This window comes from Psittacula echo (assembly GCF_963264785.1).
Source record: "Psittacula echo genome assembly, chromosome: 4".
NCBI lineage: Eukaryota > Metazoa > Chordata > Aves > Psittaciformes > Psittacidae > Psittacula > Psittacula echo.
In genome coordinates, this window is record NC_137738.1 from 25,070,184 (window position 1) to 25,083,436 (window position 13,253).

Sequence of the window (13,253 nt, forward strand, 5' to 3'; positions counted from 1 at the left end):
CTCCATCATCTTTGCCAAGTCTTGGGAAATGGGAGAGGTGCCTGAGGACTGAAGGAAAGCAAATGTCACTCCAGTCTTCAAAAAGGGCAAGAAGGAGGACCCGGGTAACTATAGACCGGTCAGCCTCACCTCCATCCCTGGAAAACTGGTGGAACACCTTATCCTTGGTGCCATCTCAAGGCATATCAAGGATAAGAGGGTTATGAAGGGCAGTCAGTATGGCTTCACCAAGGGGAAGTCATGCTTGACCAACCTCATAGCCTTTTATGAAGACATAACAAGGTGGTTGGATTATGGCAGAGCGGTGGATGTGGTCTACCTTGACTTCAGCAAAGCATTTGACACAGTCTCCCACAGCATCCTCATAGCTAAATTGAGGAAGTGTGGCCTGGATGATCAGGTAGTGAGATGGACTGCGAACTGGCTGAAGGACAGAAGCCAGAGAGTTGTAGTCTATGGGGCGGAGTCCAGTTGGAGGCCTGTATCTAGTGGAGTGCCTCAAGGGTCAGTACTGGGACCAGTATTATTTAATATATTCATCAATGATTTAGATGAGGGAATTGAGTGTACTGTCAGCAAGTTTGCTGATGACACTAAGCTGGGAGGAGTGGCTGACACGCCAGAAGGCTGTGCTGCCATCCAGCGGGACCTGGACAGGCTGGAGAGTTGGGCTGTGGAAAATGTGATGAAATATAACAAGGGGAAGTGTAGAGTGTTACATCTGGGTAGGAACAACCCCGGGTTCCAGTACAGGTTGGGGAATAACCTATTAGAGAGCAGTGTAGGGGAGAGGGACCTGGGGGTCCTGGTTGATAGGAGGATGACCATGAGCCAGCACTATGCCCTTGTGGCCAGGAAGGCCAATGGCATCCTGGGGTGTATTAGAAGGGGGGTGGTCAGTAGGTCGAGAGAGGTCCTCCTTCCCCTCTACTCTGCCCTGGTGAGACCGCACCTGGAATATTGTGTCCAGTTCTGGGCCCCTCAGTTCAAGAAGGACAGGGACCTGCTGGAGAGAGTCCAGCGCAGGGCAACTAAGATGATTAAGGGAGTGGAGCATCTCCCTTATGAGGAAAGGCTGAGGGAGCTGGGTCTCTATAGTTTGGAGAAGAGGAGACTGAGGGGTGACCTCATTAACATTTATAAGTATATAAAGGGTGAGTGTCACGAGGATGGAGCCAGGCTCTTCTCGGTGACAACCAATGGCAAGACAAGGTGTAGTGGGCTCAAACTGGAACACAAGAGGTTCCACTTAAACTTGAGAAGAAACTTCTTCTCAGTGAGGGTGATGGAACACTGGAACAGGCTGCCCAGGGGGGTTGTGGAGTCTCCTTCTCTGGAGACATTCAAACCCGCCTGAACACATTCCTGTGTAACCTTATCTAGGTGTTCCTGCTCCGGCAGGGGGATTGGACTGGATGATCTTTTGAGGTCCCTTCCAATTCCTAATATTCTGTGATTCTGTGATTCTCATACCCCTCCATGTACACAGTGATGCTGATGGGGAAGCCTTCAGGAGTCTCCCTTAGTGTAGGGTCCAGCACTGTGTTGTGGTTTAAGCCCAGCCAGCAACCCAGAACCACGCAGCTGCTCTCTCAGTCCCCCCCCTTCCTCCCCCTGCTCCCAGAGGGATGGGGAGGAGAATCAAAAGAATGTAACTGCCACGAGTTGAGATAAGAACAGTCCAGTAACTAAGGTATAACACAAACCCACTACCGCTACCACCAATAATAATAATGATAAGGGAAATAACAAGGGAAGAGAATACAACTGCTCACCACCCGCAGACCGATACCCAGCCCAACCCGAGCAGTGATCTTGCCCTTCTGGGTAGCTGCCCCAGTTTATATACTGGACATGACGTGCTGTGGTATGGAATACCTCTTTGGCTAGTTTGGGCCAAGTGTCCTGTCTCTGCTTCCTCCTGGCTTCTCCTCCTCCCTGGCAGAGCATGAGACTCAGAAAGTCCTTGGTCAGACTAAACATTACTTAGCAACAACTAAAAACATCGGTGTTATCAGCGCTGTTCTCAGGCTGAAAGTCAAAACCACAGCACTGCATCAGCTACTAAGACGGAGAAAAATGACTGCTACTGCTGAACCCAGGACAACTGTTATCCTCACCAGTGAGATAGCTAGCTGCTCCCTAAAATGCAGTTTCAGACCTTGTGAACATGGGCATCTATTCAGTGGCTACTGATCTATGCAGAAAGGTTTCTTTATATTCACTGGTAGTTGTGTTTTCCCCCATATTTTCCCATGCTGATAGTTCTATTTTCCCAGCACGTCAGACTTGTGCCTTCTCAGTACCTCTGCAGGAAAAAGAGCAGAAGCTAAACATGTGCTTAATTGCCTCACTTATCAACTGTTTAAAATTCACAAAGAGCTGGATGCAATTAATGTTTAAGATTAGTTTTTCTGGTCTGCTAAAGCTAAAATAGCCTAACACCAGCCAGAGGTAGCTGGTGAGTTATTCTTCCAGTCCTGGGGAAGTCTGTATTGCAGAAAGCTTAAACAGCAAGCTGCTGCTGCTTCAGAGAGGGGCCATTTCTAATGTGAGTAAAGGGAGAGGAGTGCTTATTTTGAGGAATGGTCCTTCAGAGTGCTAACTTGGGCTTACAGTAGTGTAATAGTACAATTCCCACCACGTTCTTTCATTTGGGAGCAATACATATGTTCCCATATCTTATGGTTTCCTTTTTACATTTGTTTACCTCCTGTGAGGGTACTTTAAACTCACAGATCAAGATGATCATTGCGATACAGCAGTTTGTCTTAAATCCCCCTTCTTTTTCGAATGCTTGTGATGAATATTAAAAAATTAATGCTGTTCCAAGTTCTGTGGGTTGGGTTTTTTTGGGTTTTTTTCTTAACAACAGGTAAGTCTCAGATGTATTTGGAACATGTTAGAGGTCTCTTTAAAATCTTACCTATAACTGACGTAATTACCTGCTCAGCTGAGTTGTGGTGGAAGATCAGTCTCTAAGAACTTCAGGCATTACAGTGTTCTTTTTAAGTCACACCATGGAATAGTGCCCAAACCCCCACCATTTTGGTTTTTTAGGTCTTTCTCCAAAAAATGCATAGCTGCTTCGTGCTCAGAGGAGTAGAATTTAAGCATTTTGATTTTATTCAAATGTCAGTAACTATCAGTTCCTTAGTTACTAGGGATGTGTCTGCTAAGAACAATCTGTCACCTGTCACTGGGCTTTTAAGTGACTGTGATTTTGGATCCAGAGCTAAGACAGGTAATTAACAAAATTGTTCAGACTTCAGTTGAGAAAAGTGCTAATTTTGTATGTTTTCCACAAGAGTGCTGCTTTTTCAGTTAATTTTCCATTCTTACACAATTTCTATCTAGAGTTATGAAGAATGACATAAGGACTGATCTTAGCTCATTTGTAAAGGTCTGTAGGCTACAAACTGTCCAAAGTCTGCAAATTTGTATAAATGCTGCTCCAACTTATTTTTGTCATTATTAATACAGCTCAGTTTCTGTAAAGTTTCTAGAATCTTTTTTAACACATGCACTGATACTTCACTAAAACACTAAGCTCCCCAAATTGTTAAAGGTTACTTACTGATTACCTTCAAATTTATTGAGGGTATTTGTATGATGGGGGGGGGGGGGTGGGAGAAGAGGTCAGAGTACAGATACTGAATTTAGACAAGTGCTGGAATATCATGTAGTCACGTGAAGAATAGTCTTATTAAATAAAACAATGAAACCTACTTTCTTGTCCAGAAAAATAAGAAATTGTTACTGTTATATAGAATCATAGAATGGTCTGGAAGAGACCTTAAAGATCATCCAGTTTCAACCCCCCTGCCACGGGCAGAGACACCTTCCACTAGGTCAGGTTGCTCAAAGCCCCCATCCAGCCTGGTCTTGAACACTGCTAGGGATGGGGCAGCCACAGCTTCTCTGGGCAACCTGTGCCAGGGCCTCACCATAGTGAAGAATTTTTTCTTAATGTCTAATCTAAATTTGCCCTCTTCCGGCTTAAAGCCATTCCCCCTGTCCTATCCCAATAACAATGTACTCATTGTATTTAATAGCACTATAAACTCAGGAAAAAATAGGGCTGGAAGGGATCCTGAGATGTTATTTTGTCCAAAACTGGTGTAGGAAGTATGGACTAGCTTAAAACGGCATACAAATCCTTTCTGCCTCTAGCATGCTCCTTGCATATGTACGTCTTCAGGTCATCATGACAAATTAATGCTGGGTAACCTGCCCTCCCTGGCCTTGAGCCTGACAAGGAGGTAGCCGTGATGGCTTGTGTATTCTGCGGTGTAGAAACCAGTGGTAGAATTGCTTTGTGAAGAGCTGACAGGAAAGGAGAAAGAATGGGTACATGGTTTGCTTAAATGCTCCTTTAAAAGGAGTTGGTGGGAATTGCTTCTCAGCAAAGGAACTTCTTCCTCCCCCGCCATGATCAAAAGCTTTCTCTCTCTTTGCCCCATTTCAGCTCTCAGGAGAGATCACCAATCTTCCCACTGACAACTCCACGACTATACATGCCCCGTGCTCCCTTCCCCAGTAGGGTACTGACAGGCAGACCTCTTCTGTCCCAGAAGCTTTTCCTCCTGCAAGAAAAAGCACAGAGGCATGCAGGTATCTTCACCTCTGTCTTCCACAGGAAGGTTCTGGACAGCTATTCATCCAGGGTCTGGAGAGGCCACCAGCAACCCTTGGGCCATGTTCTCTTCCCCCTTCCATGTCATCCCAAGGATACAAATACTAGGAAACTGCAGCTCTAGACAAAGATAAGACAGCAGTTACAGAAGTGGGTCAGAGAAGGTGTCCAAACCCCACGGAGACTTCTTGATACCACCATACCATTCTCACTCCATCCCAGCAGTGCTGAGCCCATCCTACAGATCTTGTCATCGATCTTCCACGGTTAGGAGGTAACACAGTTAGTCCAGTTCAGAAACCCTCAATTTCACTGGCTTTTTGAAGGTTCCTTCCTGCTTTAGAAACTATTTAAAAACATATTTGAAGTCCCTCAGGCTGCTTGCCAGCAATTACTGGCCAAGGAAGTTCCCACTGGCGGAAAATTCTTCCAGTTGTTGGAAATGAAATTGTTCTCTCCTGTGTGTTGCCCTCAGACAGAGGAAGTGTATGCATGAGTCAGACTAAAAAATAATATAATGAAATGCTTCTATTGTTTTATCACTCATCAGGATGCATGGATTTCATATGTGTCATTTGCTTGATGCCTGCAGCAATTCTGGGTGTGTATCTGCCAGCCCCTGATTCTTGTCACATTGCTGAGAATACTCAAGGCTTATTGCCATAGGACAGCAGCTGTGTGGCAGCATCGGTGAGCTGAAAGAACACTTTGGTGTTGTAAGAGAAAGCTACAGAGAAAATGTCCGGTGACATTATCAGAAGGCCCTGTAATTGTGGTTTAGGATGGAGTTCAGTTACCGCTGTGTGATCAAAGTGTATTTATCAGTGTCTCAGACAATTTTCAGTTAGCAGTTTGCACAAGATGCTCTTTACAAGGCTGATGGGTGATTTTCATGTACTTTTTGTGCTGCTGTTGGAAAAGAACACTGGGAACCAGTTCTGAAGCTTACTGTATCCACTCCCGTAGTGACTGTGGGTCAAGCAAATTCTAAACTGAAAATTGGCTTAAAAGTTGGTGTGTTCAGTAAAAGGTAAGAAAGACCAGCCAAACCATCTGGGAGTCAGACATGGGCATTCATATCCTGATGTGAGGGTTTGGCTGTCTCAGGGGCAGCTAGAGGCTGTGAGAGCAAAGAGGTTTGTAAGGACTCTCATCCCTGAGCAGCCAGTATTGCTGCCCCTGCTGGGATGGGTCACCCAGCACGCTGAGCTGACCTTATGCTGCTATTCTCCACTTCACGTGTCTGTCCGAACTGTTTTATTGTTAGACTAGAAAAGCAATTAAAAAATGACAGCACAACTCTCTAAACTACATTGTATGACAGAATAAAGGAGATTTTGAAAACAAATCTACCCTTTACTCAGTGGGTCCCTGCAAGGCAGATAGCCTTTCCTCTAGGGTTTCCTTGAGTCCCTCTCATCTTCTCTCCAGGCTCCTGTCTTGTCTGCTCAACATCAACTTAACTTCTGACTGAGCTTCCTCCCTAAATCCTTGGTTTGTTGCAAAACCTGGCTTCTCTGATTGCTGTCAAAGACTTATAGTTTACTATGGGACTCATCTCCCGACTCTGTTCTTGCCCTAACCTTTTAAACATGTTGAAGCTCATCAGGAGAGTGGCTGAGCTGTTGTTAGGGAACACCACCCATGTGGGTGGGAGGGTTTCAGAAGAGACAGAGTACTTTGAGGCAAATTGCTCATCCAGGATGAAAGGTGGTAGGTTGGAAAGCTGATTCCCTCACATCAGCCTCTGCCTTCCCTGGCAAGGCTTCAAAAACCATCTGAGCTTCTTCTGACTTGAGTAGGGAGGAGGGTTCAGAAGGAAATCTGGGAAAGGCTATATGATGGGAGACTTTGCTCAATCCTGCAAATCCTGTCCATGCCAAACAAGTTCCTTTCAAGTATGTGTGAGTTTTGTTACTCCCATGACAGCGATAAATCAGCTGGAAAAGCACCTTATGTTTGGCTGGATAAACTAAGAGGGACCCAGTGCCATAGTGCAGACAACTGGATCATACCGTGACTGTCTGGCAGCTTGAGACTGAAGAACCCAAGCCACAGCTCCCCTCTCTCTACATTTAATCACTGCCTTATGTGTCACATAATGCATACATCTTTTGCTGTCCTCATCTATGAAGTGACTTTTCAGCTATTAATCACTTTATTGATAGGCTAAGCATACACATAAAATCAAATCGTTGGCAATACCATGTGTCTGTTCACACTGTGTATCTTCAAATACCTCAGTTAAGACTTCTGAGCTACATGTTTCTTCCATAAAATCCCGTATCTGTCTTCTGAGGGGCTTTGCTCCTCCTTCGATGGACTATAGACAGTCATGTTCTGCTTCTTAATTTAGCATCTGATTGCTTATTGTTGTACTGTAAAGTTCCTTATGACTGCAGTTACATGGCTACAGTAATTAGTGTTTATATTCCCAAGGCCTGTGTAGCAGCGCTTTAACACTGCATAAGGACATGAAACACTCCTCAACAGAGTACGAGTTGCTCCCAGGATTTCTAATTTTACATCCTCACTTTCGTAGAGCCTTGCTGTGGGAGTCTCTCCAGAAGCGGGCTCGTGGGTAATCCATTATAGGCATTTGAGTGGGTTTCACAGCAGAGATGCAGGAAAATGTTCACAGAAGCTACCAAGATCCTGTCGCTTTCACTGCACTGAGGAACACGGGGACTTTCCAGTAATGAACCCTGTTTGCCAGTGCTATGATCATCTGTCATTTGCAGGACTTGAACAAAAATATTTCATGTCTGATTTGGCTGCCTTCAGCATTTCTGTATTCGTGCCTACATTTTTGTGAAATGTTGGTGCAACTTCTAGAAACATCAAAATTTGTTCTAAAAATCAATCCCCCCTGCTAGCATCTGTTCACAGATGTTTTCTCTGATTTGTCTGATCATTACCCATTGGGAAGGCTGTCCTTTCACTGACGGGATTACCTGCAGGTGCCAGCACTGCATTAAACTGAACAGGCACAGGGCACAGTCTACACGTGTGCTCTGCTGCCTTCACAGGAGATGTGAGTCTCCATTGTGGTGGTGCGCACAGCTTCACCCCAGTGTCTTCACACCACCGGATCTGAGCATTAGCCACTGACCTCTGCTGTGCTACCTAACCTGGGCTGTGGCATTTCTTTTGTTAGGCTAAATCCCTCAGTATCTTCATGACCTCTTTCCAAATGAGACTTAATTGAGTTATTAAATGGAGGGAGAGTTAAGCTTTGTAAGTTTTGCATGTTTTTCTGCCAATTACTCCATCAAAGTGTGGCTCGCTTTGTTGCTACAGAGCTTCTCTGTGAGGCATGACTTTGGTTTATTCAATAATGCATGTATTTCTGAGAGCAATGTACATAAGAGCTGGCCTATCCAAACTTTGTCTTCATACAAGACTGGTTTTCGGCCCCTCGGTGGCCATGTCAAATATGAAAGCAGGCACTGAATAACAAAGTTCCAGTATTTGGGTAAGAGGGACAGGCAGCCTCACAGCGACTGCACTCATCTCTAGGCCGCCATTGCTGCCTTTACCCTCTCCACTCAGGGGCTGCAGGACAGCAGCAGTCCTCGCAGACTCCTGCAGATCTCGCCACACCATTGTACACTGCTGCCTGGTTCTGCTGCCTTGGCTTTTGCAGGCCAACGATAGATGTCAGCCCTCAGAAATGGCAACAGTGCTGCCTCTTGTACTGCTGTGAGCTGTACCCACCTGTAAGGAGCTAAGGAGACCTGGAGTCCCTCCTCGTCTCCCCTGTGGTTTGTGGCTGCCCCGGCTCTCTGTTGCACATGGCAGGCGGGCAGGTTGTCTTTGGGGTACGTGCAACTTCTCTGTAAGCGTTTCCATGCCACAGGCAGGGCAGTACAGTGGCGAGCCCCTCTCCTCTCGTCAGCAAAGCAAATCTGTTGGCTTTAATCTTGGACGTCGTTTTCATAACATCATTTATGCAGCAGCCGGTTTCCATGGAAACCGAGAACTGACTGGCAGCGGACAGGAACGGGGCCGCTGACCTGCTTGTCCTTCCCCAGCGCCGCGGTGTGTGGAGTTCCGTCCCTTCGCCATGCACATGCAGTGCTTGTTGCCGCAAGGCAGGCAGGACCAGCCCCGAGGTTGCAGCGTGTTCCGCTGGCAGCAGTGCAGCTCCTGATCTCCTTATCCCGCCTCATCCCGCCTCTCTGGGCAGTGGTCCTGCAGCCAGGAGAGGAGGGCAGAGGGTTCCTGCCTCTGTCTTCACTCTCCTCCCACTGCTGCAGCCTTCCCAGGCCCCAGCAGTGATGGAGGGATTCATGGCTAGCTTTAGATGTACATATGCCCCTTCCTTTTTTGGACCCTTAACCCACTTACATGACATGTTCTGTTTACTTATTATTCCGCTGCTCCTAGCATACTCCTCCATGTTAACTTGTTAAGCAAGTGTATTTAGAATACTAGTCCTGTATGTACTGCATTTAATTTCCAAAGTTCTTAGAATTCTAACGACTACCAGAAGTATCTGCTCTGGATAAGTCTCATCAGCTTGGCGGCTGGCAGTGCCAGGTTAAGATTATATTACCTGCTTCTGTTCAAATGCACTAGGTGCAAACACACCATTGTGCCTTTTGAGGCCAGCTTTGAAGAGTGAAGCCGTATGAGCAGCATGAGCCTCCATCTGTGCCTATGCTGTGCCCTCATGGGATTGCCCTGCCTGGAAAGAGCGCTTTTCCAGCCACAGACCATGAAGGGATCAGCAAAAAGCGGGAGCAGAGCACTGCTCTCTCATTGGGGATGATGGCAGAGCAGCCACCCCAGTGTCTTGGCCTGGCTGCCCATGACTCCTCCTTTGCTTGGCTGCCAGAGCTGAATGTGCCCTTGGCATGCCTGCATTCTCCTGGGCCTCACCCCTGTGCCCACAGAAGGCATGAGTGAGTTGAGTCGTCCTTGAGCCCCGTGGTGGCTGAGCTCTCCCATACCCACCCAGGAGTTTACCACAGAAAAAGCAGTTTCCACCTTCACTCTTGTTCCAAGGCTCATAAAAGCACGGCAACGTGAGCAGAACGCCAGCTTTCTGTTTAAATGGGAATATTGATTTATGCAAACATTATGCATACTTTCCTCACAACATTGTGTGCTTTCAAACACTGCAGGCACCAGTGTAGAGTTTGTTCCCTAAAAACACAGTTTAAATTTAAAAGCGACTTTAGCCCTTGGTCTGAGGGGCAACTCCCCCTCATGCTGAAGGGTAGCTTAGTGCTGAACAATTGCGTCAGAGGCTTCTGAAGTGAGAGTCAGGTGATGCTATGGACAGGGGAGAACCATGAATGGAGCCCTTGAAATCCCTTACTGGGTCTCCGAGAGCCCACCCTGCTCTTCTGAGTGGCCACTGCTGTGTGGTGCTGGCTCAGGTCCCCTCGCTTGGCATCCCCTGCAGCACCCCAGTGCCAGAGATTTAACCTTGCAGCCAGCATGTCCCTGCGGCTCTTGTTCCCAAAGCAGGGGGTGTTGGGAAAAGAGCACCAAGAGAGCTTTTCTGGGCTGCTCGGATGGGAGGGCAAAGGTTTCTGTATTCTGAGGACATCATGGAAGGGTGATGCAACCTGGAGAGGTGCTAGAGGCTGCCAGTCTCAAGGATGACTGCAGGTTCCCATGCCTTGCTCAACTGTACTCTCCGGAGGCAAGGGGCGAGCGTGGCATCCCTGTGAGTGGCTGTTCCACTTCAGGAGCATTTATGGGCGAGCCACGGGGCAGAAGCAACAGTCTGGGCCAATGACAATGTCCTTCCTTCAAACCTCTTAACACGCACAGAAGCCATAAGGCTTCTGGAAGGGCAAAGCAGCTTAAAGCAAGCAATTGCAGAGATGAGAGCATCCTCAAAAGCTGGAAACTCCCTGAGGCATTTCTCTGCCCTCAACTCCAAAGTGCTGGAGCTGGCTCAAGCAGCCTCTGCTCAGCTGGCCATCCCGACTATCCTCGGTTCTTGTTCAGTGCTTTGACTAAACTTGCCAACTCTGACATAAAAATTAATTGACCTTTACAGCTGCGTTTGAGCCAGCTCCATTGCCATCAGCTCTTGCTAGTCCTCACTACTCAAATCCTATTTGCTTAATGGCACGTGAATTAATTTGTTGGAAGCTGACAGTTCGCTGCAGGATTAGTTAGTGACTCTAACATGGAATTCAAGATGCAGAGCATCTCTTGAGGGAAATTTAAAAAGAGAGGGAAATTCCAGTGCTCTTGGAAATCTTAATTGTTAGGATGCTATGACTGGAGTAATGAATGAGCTGAAGTACAGGAGAAAAATAAACTCAATTCCAGCTATTTAAAGGCTCAGCAATTTCTTCCAGGCAAAAAACAAGCAGCTATTGTGTGCGGGCACTGGGCGGGCTGGAGAGAGGCAGCGTTTCCCACAGGCAAATTAGGAGTGGGAAAACCAGAACAAAACCTGCAAGCCTCAGAAGCCCGAGCAGGGAACAGAAGCCATTTTCCGTTCAACATGATTTGTGTTGTCATTAGGTGGGTTTAATGGGCCTTTATTCTTATTCTGAGAGGAAAGCCCTGGCTTTGCTTGAGCTAACAGTAATGACCATTCAGACCTGAGAAATGCGAGGGAGCCAGCCAAAACCGCGTTTGCTGTGTTGCTTGGGTGCTCATTGGGAACAGAGGGTCTCCTCCTCACCCCCAGTCCTTTCCTGGCACTAGAGGTTGGCCATGTTTGTTAGAGCCCAAAAAACCCACCTCGGCTGGCAGTGTCCCATTCACATCGTTTATGTCACTGTAAAGGAGGACCCGTCTCGGCCACCTGGGAGCAGACCTGAGCCCCACAAGGCGTGTTTGAACCCTCTATGCAGTCCAGTCACTGGGGCAGGAGGCAAGGCTGGCATCACAGCTGCAGGAAAGGCTTTTCTCATCCAGCATGGCTTGAACCCCTTCCTAACGCTGCTCCCAAGCAGAGAACCCCAGTAGGAATGCTTCAGCAACACAGTTGTGGCTTCTTGAAGTCCAGTATTTGGGTGCCTTGTTTCAGGCTGTGTAAAGGTGAAAGGGGATAAAGAGGTAAAAAAAGGCTCCCTGAAAGGAAATCTTGAGAGCTGAGAGCTGCAAGCTTAGTTTGAACAGTCTGTGGGGCACACACGAATCTCCTTTCACCTTTATTGGTGTCATTCAGAAGACAGACAGTGATTTCTGCTTTTTTAAGACAACTGCATGGGCTGAAAGCAGCATAGCAACCAGCAAGTGCAGCAGGCTTTCTCTTTGAGGGTTCCAGCACTGACATGGGACTGCTGGTCACCATCTTCCATCTGCAGAAAGAGCAGTGTGACCAGAGCAGAGTTGTCCTGGGCTGCTGCTCAGAGATGGAGAGGAAAGGGATGGAAAGCAGGTCTGGTGTTTGTAACATCCCTCTCTAAGGCGATACCTATTGCCCTCTATCATCCCCAAAGCAAGCTGGAACTGTGCCAGTGAAGGAATCATGCATTTCTGTATGGCTAGATCCTGGTTTAGTTTGTGATATGCTAATTTTAGTGCTCTCTCTAGATCATGTGAGAAATACGGGATTCCTACTGTAGCCCAGCAGGAATAAGTTGCTGGGGGTGTACACCTGCTTCCCCAAAGCAATGCCACGGCTTCCCTGACAAGCTGTTTCCTTGAAGAGTTTGAAGGTTCTTTTGTGATCTGATTCAGGTCTAACCAAAGGGTATCTGAGAAAGCCAGGAACTGTCCAATAGCCATTTTCATTGCATTGTATGAAGCACTGTGAAAGAAAACATTTGTTTTGGGTGAGTGATATGACTAAGGTGCCTTTAACCATAAAACATCTTTGCCTATTGAGCTGCTTTTACAATGGACAAATTTGCCACATAAACCCTGCATGCCTGAATAAACTGGTTTAGAAAATTAATTTGAAACATTTCTATTTTCTTCAAGAATTGTTCAGTTAAACTCAGCTACTCACCCATTAACAAACTATGCAGTATAAGTATTCTATGTTTTGATCACCTTCTTAGAAGCAGGCACTCCTAGCCACTGGATGCCACAAGTAAGTTTATCTTGAACTCCCATGATTAGTTTTAAGTAATGAACTCTGCCAAATTTCCTTTCAATAGCTTACAAGTTCCTCCAACTCTCTTGCAGCTCTGCTAGTGAAGAGGGACCAGCAGCAGTTAGAAAAGAGAACACTCCTGTATCTTGGTAGCTTCTCCAAAAGGTGGTATCTCGGCCACTCCGCATTAGCAGCACACACAGAGATGCCAGGCTCAGCACACAAAGCATGGCAAAACGTATTCCCCACCCAGGCTGACTCCAACACCCACAGGACAGTGCTGCAACCTACCAGTGCCCTGAATGTGCAGGCAGGTAGCAGTGGCTTAGAATCATAGACTAGTTTGGGTTGGAAGGGACACCTTCCACTACAGCGGGTTGCTCAACGCCCCATCCAGCCTGGCCTTGAACACTGCCAGGGATGGGGCAGCCACAGCTTCTCTGGGCAGCCTGTGTCCTTGCCTCAGCACCCTCATAATGAAGAATTTTCTTCCCAATAGCTAATCTAAACCTGAGGATACCCCAGTTGCTGTAGTTATCACACCAAATCTGAAAACATATTTAATGCAGCCTATTGAAAACCAGTGGCTTTAGTAAT